This window comes from Mesoplodon bidens, assembly GCF_964165515.1.
Source record: "Mesoplodon bidens genome assembly, contig: HAP1_SCAFFOLD_157, whole genome shotgun sequence".
NCBI classification, from domain to species: domain Eukaryota; kingdom Metazoa; phylum Chordata; class Mammalia; order Artiodactyla; family Ziphiidae; genus Mesoplodon; species Mesoplodon bidens.
This window is the reverse complement of record NW_027671774.1, coordinates 512,425-532,644: the sequence shown is the minus strand read 5'-3', so window position 1 is coordinate 532,644 and position 20,220 is coordinate 512,425. Positions and strand designations below refer to the sequence as shown.

At 44.4% G+C, this 20,220-nt stretch overlaps 1 long non-coding RNA gene and 1 pseudogene across 2 annotated transcripts in view; one reads left to right on the top strand and one right to left on the bottom strand.

Moving 5' to 3' along the window:
• Window positions 1-20,220, top strand: part of LOC308611089 (centrosomal protein of 78 kDa-like) — a 727,725-nt pseudogene that overhangs the window by 195,281 nt on the left and 512,224 nt on the right. The gene's annotated exons all lie outside the window — the stretch shown is intronic.
• LOC308611068 lies at window positions 9,849-12,192 on the bottom strand. Its single transcript, XR_014014768.1, has 3 exons — window positions 11,981-12,192; window positions 10,820-10,859; window positions 9,849-10,117 (listed from the first exon to the last, which is right to left on the bottom strand). It is a non-coding gene; the product is annotated as an uncharacterized lncRNA (long non-coding RNA).

Genomic DNA, 20,220 nt, shown 5'->3' with positions numbered 1-20,220 from the left:
CTCAGCGGTCCCTGGCCCTGGCCGAGCACAAGTGTGAAGAGTGGAAGACCCAGTACGAGAGCCACCCCCAGCATGCAACTGTCCCCTACCCTGCCAGCCCAGTAATCATGAACGCTGTCTTCCTTCTCTTTTTTACAATGTGGTACATATGGATTTTTTTTGAATGAGATTTAACCAGCTTTTAAACCTTTCTTCTTTCTAACAATATCAGTACTCTCTGACTCTCCAAATGCACCTTTTCAAGTTGATTTAATTTATGGAAAAATCACCCTTCATACTTTCCCTTTCTTTTTTAAGCTTCCCCATGGTAGTGTAATGTAGTAGAAGGAGATTTGGCCTGGGAGTTTGGACACCAGGGTTCTAGCAGCAGTAACCCACAGTTACACACGTTATATTATTAAAGAAAAAAGTAACTTACAGAAATGTATGAGGCCATTATGCACATACACACAAATATATATTCACTCATATATCCATAAAAAAGTAGTCTGGAAGGTTCTATAAAATGTTAAAGGTGTTCATCCCACGGTGGAGGAGATATACGTTAACTGTATTACCCTCTTAAATTTTTACAGTAAGTATATATTACTTTTATAATTTAAAAAGCCAAACTTTTCATTTTTAAAAACCTAAAACATGAAAGAAAACTGGAAAACCAACAAAATTAAAACAATCCCTAAGTCTGAGGCAACGATTTTTTTATCCGAGTACAAGTGATGAATGAAAATACTTAGAATGGTGTGTGACACCTTAAAGTATAGAAAAAAATACAGTAAGGCAAGTAGGCATTAAGATAATAGAATATAAAAAGTTACCCAGGGCTTCCCTGGTGGCGCAGTGGTTGGGAGTCCACCTGCCGATGCAGGGGACACGGGTTCGCGCCCCGGTCCGGGAGGATCCCGCATGCTGCGGAGCGGTTGGGCCCGTGAGCCATGGCCGCTGGGCCTGCGCGTCCGGAGCCTGTGCTCTGCAACGGGAGAGGCCACAGCAGTGAGAGGCCCGCGTATCTCAAAAAAAAAAAAAAGAAAAAAAAAAAGAAAAAGTTACCCAGATATATTCAGACAATGGACTATTATTCCAGTAATAAAAAGAAATGAATTACTAATATGAGCTACACGGATGAGTCACAACATGAGGAGCCAAAGAAGCCACGTGCAAAAGGGTACTTATTGTATGCTTCCATTCATATGAATTTCTAGAAAAGGAAACACTAATACATAGTGAAAGAAAGCATGTCAGTGGTTGCCTGATGCCAGGCCTGGGAAACTGACTGTAAAAGGATAAGAAGGAACTTGTTGCAGGTATTGGAAGTGTTCTGTATCTTGACTTTGGCGATGACAATATAGATATACACATTTGTCAAAACTTATCAAATTACACGCTTAAAATGGGTACACCTTGTTGAATGTAATTCATACTTCAATAAAGTTGATTTTAAAGTTAAATTAAAAAGTCACCTATGGGGACTTCCCTGGTGGCACAGTGGTTAAGAATTCGCCTGCTAATGCAGGGGACGTGGTTTCAAGCCCTAGTCTGGGGAGATCCCACATGTCGCCGAGCAACTAAGCCCGTGCGCCACAACTACAGAGCCTGTGCTCTAGAGCCCGTGAGCCACAACTACTGAGCCCGTGTGCCACAACTAGCGAAGCCCACGTGCCTAGAGCCCATGCTCCACAACAAGAGAAGCCACCACAGTGAGAAGCCGGCGCACTGCAACAAAGACACAATGCAGCCAGAAATAAATAAATTAATGATAATTTTAAAAAAAAATAGTCACCGGGACCCCGGAGGAAGATGGCGGAAGAGTAAGACGCGGAGATCACCTTCCTCCCCACAGATACATCAGAAATTCATCTACACGTGGAACAACTCCTACAGAACACCTACTGAACGCTGACAGAAGACCTCAGACCCCCCAAAAGGCAAGAAGCTCCCCACATACCTGGGTAGGGCAAAAGAAAAAAAGAATAAACAGAGACAATAGGATAGGGACGGGACCTGCACCAGTGGGAGGGAGCCGTGAAGGGGGGAAGGTTTCTACACACTACAAGCCCCTTTGCGGGCGGAGACTGTAGGTGGCGGAGGGGGAAAGCTTCGGAGTAGCGGAGGAGAGCACAGCAACAGGGGTGCGGAGGGCAAAGCGGAGAGATTCTGGCACAGAGGACCGGTGCCCTCAGGCACACACCAGCCCGAGAGGCTTGTCTGCTCGGCCGCCGTGGCGGGCGGGGCTGGGAGCTGAGGCTCGGGTATCGGCTTTCAGTCGGAGCGCAGGGAGAGGACTGGGGCTGGCGGCAGGAAGAGAGCCTGAAGGGGTTAGTGCACCACGGCTAGCCCGGAGGGAGTCCGGGGAAAGGGTCTGGAGCTGCTGAAGAGGCAAGAGACTTTTTTCCCTTTTGTTTCCTGGTGCGCGAGGAGAGGGCATTAAGAGGGCTGCTTGGGGAAGCGCCGGAGACAGGCACGAGCCGCGGGTAAGGCACAGACCTCGGAGACGGGCGTGGGCCGCCGCCGCCCGCCGCCGCGGCCCGCCGCCGCCCGCCGCGGCCCGCCGCCGCCGCTGCTGCCGCCGCCGCGGGGCCTGTGTGCGAGCGCGGGTCACTGTCCGCCCCGCCTTCCGGGGGGCCTGTGCACCCCGCCACTGCCGGGGTCCCCGAGACCCGGGGACGGCTTTCCCGGGAAAGCGCACGGAGCGCCACGGGCTGCTGCAACGTCACGCCGGCCTCTGCCGCCGCAGGCCCGCCCCACACTGCGCGCCCCTCCCTCCCCTCTGCCTGAGTGAGCCAGAGCCCCCGAATCAGCGGCTCCTTTAAACCCGTCCTGTCTGAGCGAAGAACGGACGCCCTCCGGCGACCTACGCGCAGAGGCGGGGCCAGGTCCAAGGCTGAGACCCGGGAGCTGTGAGAGCAGAGGCAGGGAAATCTCTCTGTGCAGCCTCGGAGGCAGCGGATTAAAGCTCCACGGTCCATTTGATGTGCCCTGCGTCTGTGGAGTGCATGAATGGACAGCGAATCATCCCAAATTGAGGAAGTGGACTTTGAGGACAAGATTTAAGACTTTCCCCCCTTTTCCTCTTTTTACAACGAATTATTCCAAATTAAGGAGGTGGACTTAGAGAGCAAGATTTCAGACTTCTCGCCCTTTTCCTCTTTTTACAACGAATTATCCCAAATTGAGGAGGTGGACTTGGAGAGCAAGATTTTTGATTTTTCCCCCTGCTCTCTTTTTGTGAATGTGTATGTGTAATCTTCTGTGTAAGATTCTCTCTGTATAGCTTTGCTTCCACCATATGTCTCAGGGTTCTATCGGTCCGGTTTTTTTTTTTTTTTCAATAATTACTTTCTAATTTTAATAACGCTACTATATTTCATACTTTATTCTATTTTACTTTACCTGCTCTTTCTTTTTTTCCTACTCTCCCTTCCTCCCTTCCTCCCTCCGCTCCTCCTTTCCTTCTTTCTTTTTCTTTCCTCCCTCCCACCCTTCTTCTTTCCACTTTCTTTTTCTTTCCTTCCTCCCTCCCTCCTGTCTTTCTTCCTTTCCTTCCTCCCTCCCTCCCTCCTTTCTTTCCTTCTTTCTTTCCATCCTTCCTCCCTCCCTCCCTCCCTCCTTTCTTTCTTCCTTCCTTCCTTCCTTCCTTTCTTTCCCTCTCTCTTTCTTTCTTCTACTAATTCTTTCTTTCTACTTTTTCTCCCTGTTACTCTGAGCCGGGTGGATGAAAGGCTCTTGGTGCTGCAGCCAGGAGCCAGTGCTGTGCCTCTGAAGTGGGAGAGCCAACTTCAGGACACGGGTCCACAAGAGACCTCCCAGCTCCACATAATATCAAGCAGCGAAAATCTCCCAGAGATCTCCATCCCAACACCAGCACCCAGCTTCAGTCAACGACCAGCAAGCTACAGTGCGGGTCACCCTATGCCAAGCAACTAGCAAGGCAGGAACACAACCCCACCCATTAGCAGAGAGGCTACCTAAAAACATAATAAGGCCATAGGCACCCCAAAACACACCACCAGACGTGGACCTGTCCACCAGAAAGACAAGATCGAGCCTCAACCACCAGAGCACAGGAATTAGTCCCCCCCACCAGGAAGCCTACACAACCTACTGAAACAACCTTAGCCACTGGGGTCAGACACCAAAAACAACGGGAACTACGAATCTGCAGCCGGCAAAAAGGAGACCCCAAACACAGTAACATAAGCAAAATGAGAAGGCAGAAAAACACACAGCAGGTGAAGGAGCAAGATAAACACCTACCAGACCTAACAAATGAAGAGGTAATAGGCAGTCTACCTGAAAAAGAATTCAGAATAATGATAGTAAAGCTGATCCAAGATTCTATTTCCATGATCCATAATCTTGGAAATAGAATAGACAACATGCAAGAAACAGTTAACAAGGACCTAGAAGAACTAAAGATGAATCAAGCATCGATTAAAAACACAATACATGAAATGAAAAATACTCTAGATGGGATCAATAGCAGAATAACTGAGGCAGAAGAACGGATAAGTGAGGTGGAAGATAAAATAGTGGAAATAACTGATGCAGAGCAAAATAAAGAAAAAAGAATGAAAAGAACAGAGGAGAGTCTCAGAGATCTCTGGGACAACATTAAACGCACCAACATTCGAATTATAGGGGTTCCAGAAGAAGAAGAGAAAAAGAAAGGGACTGAGAAAATATTTGAAGAGATTATAGTTGAAAACTTCCCCAATATGGGAAAGGAAATAGTTAATCAAGTCCAGGAGGCACAGAGAGTCCCATACAGAATAAATCCAAGGAGAAATACACCAAGACACATATTAATCAAACTGTCAAAAATTAAACACAAAGAAATCATATTAAAAGCAGCAAGGCAAAAACAACAAATAACACACAAGGGAATCCCCATAAGGTTAACAGCTGATCTCTCAGCAGAAACCCTACAAGCCAGAAGGGAGTGGCAGGACATAATTAAAGTGATGAAGGAGAGAAACCTGCAACCTAGATTACTCTACCCAGCAAGGATCTCATTCAGATTTGATGGAGAAATTAAAACCTTTACAGACAAGCAAAAGCTGAGAGAGTTCAGCACCACCAAACCAGCTTTACAACAAATGCTAAAGGAACTTCTCTAGGCAAGAAACACAACAGAAGGAATATACCTACAATAACGAACCCAAAGCAATTAAGGAAATGGGAATAGGAACATACATATCAATAATTACCTTAAATGTAAATGGACTAAATGCTCCCACCAAAAGACACAGAGTGGCTGAATGGATACAAAAACAAGACCCATATATATGCTGTCTACAAGAGACCCACTTCAGACCTAGAGACACATACAGATTGAAAGTAAAGGGATGGAAAAAGATATTCCATGCAAATGGAAATCAAAAGAAAGCTGGAGTAGCAATTCTTATATCAGACAAAATAGACTTTAAAATAAAGACTATTAGAAGAGACAAGGAAGGACACTACATAACGATAAAGGGATCGATCCAAGAAGAAGATATAACAATTGTAAATATTTATGCACCCAACATAGGAGCACCTCAATACATAAGGCAAATACTAACAGCCATAAAAGGGGAAATCGACAGTAACACAATCATAGTAGGGGACTTTAACACCCCACTTTCACCAATGGACAGATCATCCAAAATGAAAATAAATAAGGAAACACAAGCTTTAAATGATACATTAAACGAGATGGACTTAGTTGATATTTATAGGACATTCCATCCAAAAACAACAGAATACACATTTTTCTCAAGTGCTCATGGAACATTCTCCAGGATAGATCATATCTTGGGTCACAAATCAAGCCTCGGTAATTTTAAGAAAATTGAAATTGTATCAAGTATCTTCTCCGACCACAATGCTATGAGACTAGACATCAATTACAGGAAAAGATGTGTAAAAAATACAAACACATGGAGGCTAAACAATACACTACTCAATAACGAAGTGATCACTGAAGAAATCAAAGAGGAAATTAAAAAATACCTAGAAACAAATGACAATGGAGACACGACGACCCAAAACCTATGGGACGCAGCAAAAGCAGTTCTAAGGGGGAAGTTTATAGCAATACAATCCCACCTTAAGAAACAGGAAGCATTTCGAGTAAACAACCTGACCCTGCACCTAAAGCAATTAGAGAAAGAAGAACAAAAATACCCCAAAGCTAGCAGAAGGAAAGAAATCATAAAGATCAGATCAGAAATAAAGGAAAAAGAAATGAAGGAAACGATAGCAAAGATCAACCAAACTAAAAGCTGGTTCTTTGAGAAGATAAACAAAATTGACAAACCATTAGCCAGACTCATCAAGAAAAAAAGGGAGAAGACTCAAATCAACAGAATTAGAAATGAAAAAGGAGAAGTAACAACCGACACTGCAGAAATACAAAAGATTATGAGAGATTACTATAAGCAACTCTATTCCAATAAAATGGACAACCTGGAAGAAATGGACACATTCTTAGAAATGCACAACCTGCCAAGACTGACTCAGGAAGAAATAGAAAATATGAATAGACCAATCACAAGCACTGAAATTGAAACTGTGATTAAAAATCTTCCATCAAACAAAAGCCCAGGACCAGATGGCTTCACAGGTGAATTCTATCAAACATTTAGAGAAGAGCTAACACCTATCCTTCTCAAACTCTTCCAAAATATAGCAGAGGGAGGAACACTCCCAAACTCATTCTACGAGGCCGACATCACCTTGATACCAAAACCAGGCAAGGATGTCACAAAGAAAGAAAACTACAGGCCAATATCACTGATGAACATAGATGCAAAAATCCTCAACAAAATACTAGCAAACAGAATCCAAGAGCACATTAAAAGGATCATACACCATGATCAAGTGGGGTTTATCCCAGGAATGCAAGGATTCTTCAATATACGCAAATCAATCAATGTAATACACCATATTAACAAGTTGAAGGAGAAAAACCATATGATCATCTCAATAGATGCAGAGAAAGCTTTCGACAAAATTCAACACCCATTTATGATAAAAACCCTGCAGAAAGTAGGTATAGAGGGATCTTTCCTCAACATAATAAAGGCCATATATGACAAACCCACAGCCAACATTGTCCTCAATGGTGAAAAACTGAAACCATTTCCACTAAGATCAGGAACAAGACAAGGCTGCCCACTCTCACCACTCTTATTCAACATAGTTTTGGAAGTTTTAGCCACAGCAATCAGAGAAGAAAAGGAAATAAAAGGAATCCAAATTGGAAAAGAAGAAGTAAAGCTGTCACTGTTTGCAGATGACATGATACTATACATAGAGAATCCTAAAGATGCTACCGAAAAACTACTAGAGCTAATCAATGAATTTGGTAAAGTAGCAGGATATAAAATTAATGTACAGAAATCTCTGGCATTCCTGTACACTAATGATGAAAAATCTGAAAATGAAATCAAGAAAACACTCCCATTTACCATTGCAACAAAAAGAATAAAATATCTAGGAATAAACCTACCTAAGGAGACAAAAGACCTGTATGCAGAAAACTATAAGACACTGATGAAAGAAATTAAAGATGATACAAATAGATGGAGAGATATACCATGCTCCTGGATTGGAAGAATCAATATTGTGAAAATGACTCTACTACCGAAAGCAATCTACAGATTCAATGCAATCCCTATCAAACTACCAATGGCATTTTTCACAGAACTAGAACAAAAAATTTCAAAATTTGTTTGGAAAAACAAAAGGCCCCGAATAGCTAAAGCAATCTTGAGAACGAAAAACGGAGCTGGAGGAATCAGGCTCCCTGACTTCAGACTATACTACAAAGCTACAGTAATTAAGACAGTCTGGTACTGGCATAAAAACAGAAAGATAGATCAGTGGATCAGGATAGAAAGCCCAGAGATAAACCCACGCACATATGGCCAACTTATCTTTGATAAAGGAGGCAGGAATGTACAGTGGAGAAAGGACAGCCTCTTCAATAAGTGGTGCTGGGAAAACTGGACAGGGACATGTAGAAGTATGAGACTAGATCATTCCCTAATACAATACACAAAAATAAGCTCAAAATGGATTAAAGACTTAAATGTAAGGCCAGAAACTATCAAACTCTTAGAGGAAAACATAGGTAGAACACTCTATGACATAAATCACAGCAAGATCCTTTTGGACCCACCTCCTAGAGAAATGGAAATAAAAACAAAGATAAACAAATGGGACCTAATGAAACTTCAAAGCTTTTGCACAGCAAAGGAAACCATAAAGAAGACCAAAAGACAACCCTCAGAATGGGAGAAAATATTTGCAAATGAAGCAACTGACAAAGGATTAATCTCCAAAATTTATAAACAGCTCATGCAGCTCAATAGCAAAAAAACAGACAACCCAATCCAAAAATGGGCAGAAGACTTAAATAGGCATTTCTCCAAAGAAGATATACAGACTGCCAACAAACACATGAAAGAATGCTCAACATCATTAATCATTAGAGAAATGCAAATCAAAACTACAATGAGATATCATCTCACACCAGTCAGAATGGCCATCATCAAGAAATCTAGAAACAATAAATGCTGGAGAGGGTGTGGAGAAAAGGGAACACTCTTGCACTGCTGGTGGGAATGTGAATTGGTACAGCCACTATGGAGAACGGTATGGAGGTTCCTTAAAAAACTACAAATAGAACTACCATATGACCCAGCAATCCCACTACTGGGCATATACCCTGAGAAAACCATAATTCAAAAAGAGACATGTACCAAAATGTTCATTGCAGCTCTATTCACAATAGCCCGGAGCTGGAAACAACCTAAGTGTCCATCATCGGATGAATGGATAAAGAAGATGTGGCACATATATACAATGGAATATTACTCAGCCATAAAAAGAAACGAAACTGAGCTATTTGTAATGAGGTGGATAGACCTAGAGTCTGTCATACAGAGTGAAGTTAGTCAGAAAGAGAAAGACAAATACCGTATGCTAACACATATATACGGAATTTAAAAAAAAAATGTCATGAAGAACCTAGGGGCAAAACGGGAATGAAGACGCAGACCTACTTGAGAATGGACTTGAGGATATGGGGAGGGGGAAGGGTGGACTGTGACAAGGCGAAAGAGAGGCATGGACGTGTATACACTACCAAACGTAAGGTAGATAGATAGTGGGAAGCAGCCGCAGAGCACAGGGAGATCAGCTCGGTGCTTTGTGACCGCCTGGAGGGGTGGGATGGGGAGGGTGGGAGGGAGGGAGATGCATGAGGGAAGGGATGTGGGAACAGATGTATATGTATGACTGATTCACTTTGTTATAAAGCAGAAACTAATTAAAAAAATAAATAAATAAACTTTAAAAAAAAAAAAAAAATAGTCACCTAGATGTCTGAGTGAGACAGAGTCCCTTTCAGCTTTCAGTCCCAGCTCTTCTCTGAAGCCTCCCCTCGTTTACCCTGGCAGCATGTGACCACTTTGCATCTCTTTAACACCTTATATTTATCGGTTCCATTCAGATTTGATGCTTGAAAAGTTTTGTATATTTTATGTCTAGCTTCCATTAAACTTGGTTCCTCTAAGGCAGGAACAATAATCTCTTTCATAAATTGAGACCATTACAAAAACAGAATTATGTTCCCTTTCCTCCCAATCAGGGGAATTTGAAGTAGGATTGATGAAATCCTGGAAATCGTAAGCAAAAATGTCATTTCTGCATTTTTATGGCCACAGGGTCCTGTGTTTTCATCAGATTCTTGAAGATATCACAGAGCCCAACAATGCTAAGAATCTCTGCTTTGAATCCATGTGCTTTCACCCAGCTCTGTGGTACAAGGCACCCTGCCCCTGGGGCAATCTGTCTGTGGTCCCTGCAAAGATGATAAACCCACATCAGAGACACTCACTCTTCTGCATGTCAGTGGACTCCACTGCCAGCTCTTCCTCCACAATGACGTCACTATCGCCATCTTCAAGATTCATTTCTGTCTCATCTAGAACACTGTCTTCCTCCTCTTCCTCCTCCTCATCTTCCTTGGAGACATCCTTTAATGTGGCAAGTAGTCTGTTGTAACCAGAAACTTGTTCTGGTTCACTCTATGCTTCACTTTCAGAACTTGAAGTATCTATAAACTCTCTGACTAAAAGGAAAATGGGGATTTTAAAAACAAAAATTATACTGGTCTTGTTGCTACCCCACGACTATCATCAGGCCCACAGTGGAACCAAGTTCAGACTTTTCTAAATAAAAACTAGCTTTTCTGCAAATATGCAATCCTATCTATTCAACCAGACCGAGCACCAAATTTGTTTCAAACAGCTAATCTAGCTATGATTCTAGAAGCGCTTCCTCTTCTTTGAACTGCTCATGTTCCACATGGGAAGACAGCAAACTAAACACATGGAGCTTTAGGTTATAAGGCGATCTAACCTATGTGTCAGACATTTGGCACCTTTAAAGGAGCAACAGGAAAACTTACAACAAAAAAGTACTTTATTTCTGAGTCTGTGGTAATGAAATAAGACCTTTGATGATTTTGCACTCTATTTTATGTTAAGCAAACATGACATTCCCTCTTAGGATTCACCAAGAGCCCTCTGGTAAGCCTCCTTAACAGGTTCTAACAGGCTAATCTCTCAGGACAGTTCCATACTCTATACTATATTAGTTATCACAATGGCATTTTAACAGACATCTGCACTTAAAACTAAGCAATATTACTAAAATATAGCTTACATCTAAAATCAAAGAGAGTGGAAATGTAGCCAAACTTTAGTACCATATATAATCTTAAAAGTAACAGTCCAGAATCTACTATCATAAAGAAGGTATAAAGCATTACCAGTTGACAAGTCTGTGGTTTTGTTTCCTTTCTGGAAACCCTGAGAAGAAACAGGCAATGTTAAACTTTAACTACTAGTAGGTAGCAATTAGGAAAAGTCTAATGATACAACTTTAAATGAACATGGCAGACTATACCGTTATAAATACATTATATCTATTGTCAAGTAAAAACTCCATATGCATTTGGACAGGTTTTGGAAGGATATGCCAAATAGATAATAAGAGACGAATGAAAAAGTCTAACAAGACCACATGACAAATACTACAGTCACACAGTAACAGGCTCTCATCCAAAAGATGGGAAATTTTGGCAAATAAAAGCCCTCGGGGTTCACCTTTTCTAGCAAATTTCTTAAGTAGACTATCCCTCTAACTGTTGATAAAGCAGCCCAAAGGGGTGGGATGAGCACTAAGATCATAACTGAGAGTCTGGACACTTAGAGAGGAACCCACAACTACCCAAACATTAGTTTCCTCATGGTCATTGAATAGATAGGTGATGTCGAGGGTCCCAAGCAATTCTTTTTTTATTTTTTTTAACTTCTTTAATTTATTTATTTTGGCCTGCTATGGGTCTTCGTTGCTGCGCCCGGGCTTTCTCTAGTTGCGGCGAGAGGTGGCTTCTCTTGTTGCGGAGCAGGGGCTCTAGGCTCGCGGGCATCAGTAGTTGCACCACCCTGGCTCAGTAGTTGTGGCTCGCGGGCTCTAGAGTGCAGGCTCAATAGTTGTGACGCACGGGCTTACTTGCACCGCGGCATGTGGGATCTTCCCGGACCAGGGCTCGAACCCCTGTCCCCTCCCTTGGCAGGCGGATTCTTAACCACTGCGCCACCAGGGAAGCCCCCAAGCAATTCTTTAAAAACATAGAAAACGAACACAAGCTTATAAAACCTCTGCCCAGTCGCCACACAGGAGGCGTGCCGTCTAGCATAAAACTACAGGCTCAACAAAGGGTAGGAAGACCGGCGAAGAACCCCACCTCAGGCGGGAAGCCGCCAGGATCCCCGGGCGAGCTAGGCCGGCGCCGGGGCAGCGTGGCACGCGGCGGGAGCTGCCCTGTCACTACCCCCGGGGCACCGGCGGACCAAACGCGGGGACACGCGGGCTCCCACCGGGAAAGGACGCCGGCAGCGCCGGTCCCAGCCTTGCCTCTCCATACCTGTCATAGAAGGGATGCTCCTCGCCGAAATCCCTTAGATGATGCTTCTGCTTTTTAGTTAGGGAGTTGAGCAGCTGGCTCTGGCTCCGGCTCCGGCTCCGGCTCCGGCTCCGGCTCCCGCGTTTGCCCATGGGGAAGACGTCAAGTCAGCCAACCTCCAAGAACCGCGTTTTTCACCTGGCAGTCGTCTCGTCAACCCACTCACGCGGGATTGCCAACGGCGCTTTACGGCGGAAGCAGGGTGCCATAAAGCAGACCCGCTTTACGTCGCGCTTGTACGACAGGCGTTAGAACTTCCTGTTTCCCATTCCGCCCCCTAGCGAGGCGCTTTGGAAGCACGCGCACGCATGCGCAGCTTTTCTCTGAGCCCCGTAAGGAAGGCAGGCAAGGGAGGCTTCGGGCTTCCCCAGGTATGTAAATGGGTGGGTGTACTTTGTGCGTCTGTTTTGGCTGTGAGAATCAGCCTGCATAAACGTGTAGTAACTGAGATGGTTGAATGCAGTGCCTTTCTATTATGCCATAATACAAATACCAACTAACATTTAAGGCTGCCGGTGCATCTCAATTCATCCTCACAACAGTAAACAAATAGACCTTGTTAATAAGCCTGATATTGGAGATGAGAAAGCTGATGCTTACAAAAGGTTACATACACACTAGCAAGAGAGGAGATGGAAACCTAATTCTCTCTGGTGCGACCACAGGCTTTTCCCACTAGGATCTGCCACATGCGTGTGCTGTGTGAAGAATGAGGACGCAAGGCTGAGATCCCCGCCCTTACCCTACCCCCTCATTTTCTGAAAGTATTGCAAGGGCCCTTGGTAACACATCTGTTCTGGCATTTTTCATGTTATAAAAGCAAAAACACATCCAGAGAGGTAAAGTGACTTTCCTAAATCACCCGAAGAGTCGATGTTAGAGAAAGCAGTAAAACTCAATAAAGTGTCTCAAAACTGAATTGGGGCAAATTGGGATGGAAAACTTTTAAAGGGTAAGTAACTTTTCTATATCTGGGTCGTGGTGGTGGTTACACCTGGTATACAATTACCAAAATTAATCAAACTGTACCTTTGAAATTGGTACATTTTAATGCAAGTAAATAATAATCTCAAGAAACAAAGAGGTAAAAACAGCGCAACTGGACTTAATACTCTAGAGACAGGCAGAGTGTGCAGGGATACTTAAAAACCACAGGATAGGGCTTCCCTGGTGGCGCAGTAGTTGAGAGTCCGCCTGCCGATGCAGGGGACATGGGTTCGTGTTCCGGTCCGGGAGGATCCCACATGCCGCGGAACGGCTGGGCCCGTGGGCTATGGCCACTGAGCCTGTGCGTCCGGAGCCTGTGCTCCACAACGGGAGAGGCCACAACAGTGAGAGGCCCACGTACCGCAAAAAAAAAAAAAAAAAAAAAGAATGCATATTATAGTCTTCAGGATGACTACTAAGAGAATAGTAGAAGAGTGAAAAACTTAATTAATGTGTGATTTTGGTGAGTCAAGGATGAATGCTATTGTCTTACTATTACTAAAAGAATAGTAAAAAAGTGAAATATTTCCAAGCTAATAGAGGGCGAAAGTGGAATAAGAGAAAACCATCCACTCAGAAGGAGGCAAGAAAGGAGAGAAAAAGGAATATAGCACAGATGGTACAACTGGTATTGAGCAAGAAGGTAGATTTAAACCCCAGTACACGAGTAATTACATAATATAAATGGACTAAAAGTCAAAGATTGTCAAACTGGATTTTGTAAAAATGATACGCTATTTGAAGGCATATGTCTAAACCTTAAGACAAAAATTGACAGAGAACATATGAAAAAGATATGGTATGAAAACTCTAACCAACAGAAAGCCAGTGATGAAGCTAAATGACAAAGGAGACGTTAAGGGAGGAACACTACTAGAGATGAAAAGGGACATTTCATGATGATCTAAAGTTTTGCTCTACAGGAAGTATTAGGATTCTAAATTTATATGCACCTAGTAACACAGCCTCAAAATATATAAAGCAAAAATCGTTCATATTAAAAGAAGAAACACACAAATGACAAACATGTTGAGATTTTTAAAAACATTCTCAATGATGGAACAAAAAGACAAAAAAAAATCAATATGAGAATTTAAGTTGGAACAACATCATTGGCAAACTTGATTTAATGGATCAATTCTTTCTTAGATAATTTCACAATTAATATCTGAAGGCAGTCTAGGGTTGTGGTTACACACAGGAGCTTTGGAGTCAGGCAGACCTGGATTCAAGCTCTGCCACAACTACTTTATGCAAGTGAACTTGGATAACTTCCTTCACCTCTGTGAGCCTCAGTTTTCCCGACTGTAAAGTGGGGTGAATACCAGTATAGACCGCATGGGGTCATTGTGAGGATGAACAGAGATGATGCAGGTGGAGTGCTTGCCCCAGAGTGGTTCCCAGGCCGACCTGTCCCTGCCATACCTTGCTCTTTTCCCACAGCGTCATAGAGATCAGGCTCTGCTCGGTAGTGCTCCTTTTCAGCTCCACCCTGAGCTTCCTCATTTCTTTTTCCATGTCATGGATTTGCTGAAAGAGTTCCAACAACAGGGAAGTCAACTTCAGAACTCATTTCATCCGGTTCATTAAGGCAGAAACCTAGTCTGGGATTCGCTTCATTCCTTCCCTTGGGGGACAATTCCACATCTTTGAGGCAAAGTAGACTTTATTTCAACGGATGCAATGAAAGGGCTGGGTGAGGGAAAATTTGAGTTTCTTTTGAAGATCAGCATGGATCCTGGATTAAACAGTACAAGATACCTATCCACTCATTAGAGTCTCTTTCCTTGGGGCACATTTTTGAGTTCAATCTAAATAAGGGCTGTTTGGAAGACACAATGGGAACAGTTTGGAAGAAAAGAACAATGACATTTTTATCTCATTTGAGGCAGAGAAGTGTGCTCCTGACAGAGAGAAGAACACACGTCTCCTGCCCCCGTCCCAGGCACCGTCCTTCCCAACGGATGGAAAACGTATGCCTGGTGATGTGCACGAGGGTTCGGGCCTGTACAGGGGGTGAATATTTACATTGAGTGGTCATCTTTTTACTGTATTGATTTTTATGTTCACCTTCCATAGAAGGCCAGTGATACATTTGCTTTTTATTTTTTTTTTTGAATTGTTGTAAAATTGAATGTATTTAAGCAAAAATACTTCAAGAAGAGTTGTGTTAATAACAGTGCTCAGGGCCGTGATAAAACTTGTGACAGTGGATCATGAAAGTCTGGGCATCACAAGTCCAGGGGTAGGGACCACGGTGAATTTCTAGCAGCATATGGTGGCCACCTCCCGTCCCTTTCCCCAGGGGAAACCTGATGAGGGACCTTGAGCCAACTGCCCAGAAAATCTGGGGAGAATGTGTTTTCCATGGTCTTTTCACCCATCTCTTTGAGGCTAGCAAATCAAAGCATTAGGAGACTACATTAACAGACAAACACCCAGAAAGCCCCAGAGCTTGTGCTAGCTAATGGGCCATGGAACCCGTCCAAAACCCTCAAGGCCATAATCTAGGCTTTCAGTGGACACCTAGGGGTCAGGAGGTTCAACGCACGGTTTTGCAGAGTTTTAACTCTTTCTCTCGGGCTTCCCAGTTCTCCTTCTGGGCATCTTCCTTCTGTAACTCTTCTTTCAGCACTGAGCACTGTGCATAAAATTGACAAGGCCACGGGGGCTTGGCTGGGGGTCCCAAGTACCTGTGTTCACGCCCAGGAGTGTTTCCTGCTGTATAACCCAATCACACCTCTGAATTCTGAGAGGCGAGACCATTTGTGTGATGGGAGCACGGAATCCTGCAGTCATTCCCAGTTCACCCTCTCATGAGTTCTGAGGAATAGAGCGCCTAAATTCCTCTTCAAAAGCCAGCAAACTTCACTGCAGGGGAAATCCAGCTTTGTAGAGTCTGGGTACTTAGGGTGAAGGAATTGGGATGTTTTCACGCTGTGACCGGTGAGGGTGCAGGGGGCCGAGCCAGAGAGCTGGGGTCCATCTTAGGGCTTTTGTGCAGGTTGAGTCTCAAAGACACAACTGCCCCGACTGGTGTGGAGGGGTAAACTGAGCTGTCTTGCCCGAGGGCGTCTCGGCAACAGGCATTAAGTGCATAAGGATGGATGTGCCTTCTTTTGACCCAGCAATTCCCACTTTAGGAATGTACCTTAAGGACAATGACTGGAGAAATAAGTAAATCTGTAGTTTCAAGGATGCTCTTCACAGAATTGTCAGTAACTGTGGAATAAAAATAAAATGAGGAAACAACCCAAGTGTTGTTTAGAACAGCAGACCACTTTATAACACTGGGTACATCCAGGAGAAAGTATGTAGCTTTTAAGACGAATGATAAGAGCGCTGATTTATTAGCACGGGAAAATAGTAAGTATTTAAAAATTTTAAAAAGGTGCATAGAATAAATTCACTATAAAATGATTGATTGATTGATTTCTAGGCAATATATAGAAATAAGACTGGAAGAACATACATGAAAATATTAACACTGATTTCTCAAGGTAGTATTTCCTCTCCTCTCTTTTTATTTTTTCTTCTCAATGTCATCTACTTATTTTTCTAAAATTAACACACATGATGTATGTCATTAAAAAAAAAAGGCATCTCAAATGTTCACAAGAGCAGTACCCTTGGTGGTGACGAGCCCTTGTGCTACTGGCCAGCACAGTCTAGAGGAGAAGGGACCTCATTCCGAGGTCAACAAGGAAGGGGAAACGGGGACATAAATCATCCAAATGCACTTCAGGAGGTAGAAGAGCCAAGCAGGTGCTGTCTTTGTAGATTCCTTCTACTTAGCACCACCTCTGCATCCCCTTCCCGTACCCAACACACACACACACACACACACACACACACACACACACACACCCCACATTAAACAGCTATAGCACATGCCTGGGAAGACACTCTGCTTGGGAGAAACGAATGCAGAGGGCTTGGCCAGGCAGCCAACCCAGGGCAGAGGCAGAAGAGCACAACTAAAACCAGCCTCCCACTTCTCAGAAAACGATTTTGTCATCCCCATTTCACAAATGGGGAAATGGAGGCCAAATAATTTACAATAAGAGAAAGCTCTGGGATTGGACCCTGGTCTGTCTGATCCCAAAGCTCGTGCAGTGCCTTTCACCAGCTCCAAACTGGGTATGGTACTACGTACCAGGTATTACCTACTGTGCCTTTTCCTTGGAACCTCAAGATCTGTTCTCACCCCACCCCCATGCAGACCTAGCTATCGGGTAGCCTCTGGGAATCTCTGAGTTGCCACCTGAGATGAAAGCTTCGAGGTTTTACCTTGACTCACAGAAACAGGCACATCATGCAAATACTGAGAAATCTTATCCTCTAGAGTCAGGATTCTAAAGTTAGCATTGAAGGCAAGATTTGCAAATAGTCAAAGTTACATGTAAAAAGCTCTTTGCTTGCCTACCACGTTCATCTTCCATAGAGGCATTCTACACACTAAAGTCTAAGGAAGAAATGAGAGTCTGCGTGTTTGCATCTGGATCTTCAAACGTTCTGCTTTGAAGACAACTATGAGAACCAGTGGTGCTGGGACCACGATGCAGCCGTGTGGTCATCCTTGCTCACAGAGAGATCGTATTCTGCTTAATATTAAACTTTGCAATGGCAGTATATGCTCATAGGTGTGTTTGTTGCTGGGATTAAACAAACTCATTTATAATAGGGGTTAGAAAATGTTTGCTGGATTTGAAAATATATTATGCTTCTTCTGAGCCACATACACACTGTCCTTTGAAAGGCTTCAGAGAAGTTGGCCACCTGCCCAGCAGCTACCCTCCCTGTGTCCTTGGGCACTGGCCTCATCTCACCACCGTGTGTCATGTGACTCCACTGTGTCTGCTTTTTGCAGCTACAATTTGCTGATGACCCGACACTCACTCTGGAGCTGAGGGCTTCGAGCTGGTGATCCTTTTCTTTGTTCTCACTTTTCAGTTGATTCACCTCCTGTTTTAGTTGTTGAACTTGACCATCCTTTACTAACACGTCTCTTTGCAAAGATGACACCATCTCTGTAAAAGAACCAAACCAAGCCAAACCAAAAGACTCATGGAGGTGAAAGAGGCAGGAAGGATTATTGGCAACACCATGGCTGTCAGCCAACGTTCGGACAAGACCTTCCAAGCCTGGGCCACCACCGGTGCCCGCCTAGAACTGGGGAGGCTTTTTCCAAGGGTCCCAGAGCAGGAATGGGAATGAGAGCAAAGTCCACAGAACAGGGTTTGAGGCTTCAGTGAGAATGAGGGGCAGTCAGCACCAGCGAGAGGAGAAACCTTTGGGGGCCCCTTGTGGGCACAGGCCAGGCAAAGCTGGGAGGAGAGGCCACACCATGGGCCTGGGGAACAAAGTCCCAGCACAGGGAAGGTCTAGGAATTCTTCTCCAGAGGCCAGGAGACGGGCGTGTTGCAGAGGGCACTGCTGGACGCTATTGATGGGGTGGTTGGTTTCACAGTCCTCTGAGTTTGGACCCCTCTCTACCACTTATTAGCTTCATGGTCTTGGACAAGCTATTTCACCTCCCACTGTCTGTCCCACACAGATTTATTGTAAGGGTCAAATGAGACGGTATGTCCCAAGAACAAGAAGTGGCTAAATTATGTTTGTTCCATGGCGCCTATTATTTTTCTCGGCAGCCAGCTTCCAAAATGGCCCCAATGATCCCTGCCGCCTAGAATTCATGCCCTGTGTAGCCCCTCCCACCCTGAATAGGGCTGCCATGGGTAACCAATATGATACTGTGGAAATGACGGACTGTTTCCTCTCAGGCTGTGTCATAAAAGACACTGTGGCCTCCTCTTTGCTCCCTCTTGAATCACTCACTCTGGGGGAAGCCAACTGCTGTGTTGTGAGGACACTCAAGCAGCCCTAGAGAGAAGCATGTGGGCTGAGGGACTAAGGCCTCCAGCCAATAGCCACATGAGCAGCCATTCGGAAGGGGGATCCTCCGGCTCCCCCCGAGGCTTTAGATGACATGACTGATGCCCCAGCCAACATCTTGACTGCAACTCATGAGAACTAAGTCACCCCCCGCTCAAATTCCTGAACTACAGAAACTGGGGGAGATAATAAATATTGGTTGGGGTTTTATCCATTACATTTTGGGGTAACTTGTTATGCAGCAATAGATAACTACTCCATTACTGTAGCATCATTTTTTTAACATCTTTATTGGAGTATAATTGCTTTACAATGGTGTGTTAGTTTCTGCTTTATAACCAAGTGCATCAGTTATGCATATACATATCTCCCCATATCTCTTCCCTCTTGCATTGTAGTATCATTTTGAATAAAAGTGGGAAGAAGGGTGCATAAATGCAGTGGTATTGGGTTATCTCCTACGGTTCTTTTCTTGAAAGAACATCAGGCCCAGTTTTAGTGGTAGGTATCAATCAAGAATGTCTATGAAATAAAGCACAAAATGCTCCAGAATTTCAGTTTAAAAATGAGCTTTGCCTCCAGGACACAGTTCAGTTACTTGGAAATCCCTCTGGGGCTTGCCACACTTTGAGTGGGTCCAGCCCATCTCAAGCGTTATCCCAACCCAGGACTGTCCGACTCCCTGATCAGAGAAGGTGGGATCTGAGACAGGCTTGATGCTTGGATGAGGTTTCACTGGCCGACATACGGGAGGAAGGTGAGGACCAGCGAGTTCATCCTTACGTTCCTGGTGCCCAGAACAGCACCTAGCCTGGGGGAGGTGCTCAGAAAATATCTGAGGACATCCCAAGTGAGGGAGGAGCATAAGCAGAGACCTGGGGGCAGCAGGGGGTGGGGCTGGGTGTGATTAAGTTGCAGAGTGAGGCAGAAGAAAAGCACAGATTCATAGAGAGATGGGGATTCACGTGCGACTCAATGCTATGTCTGGCTTCTACAGCTGTGGGCATGTTTCCTGTTACGCGCCGACTGCTTTCAGAGTGATGTGCCCCTCCGAGGCTCACTGCCTCCTCCCTGTCACCTGCTTCTCTCCCTCCCCTCGTCTGTGAGTGGTCCCATCCTCTTCAGGTCTCTAGGCATGTCAGTTTCTGCTTAAAAACCTCCACTGGATTCCCAACACCCTTGGAATAAAAACCCAGACCCCCCGACCCTGCCCAGCCCCACAATCCCCTGTTCACTCCATGCAGCCTCTCTTGCCCTTGGCTTGTCCTTGCCCACGTGAAACAGGTCCTCTCTAAAAGAAGGACATAGCCGTGGAGGAT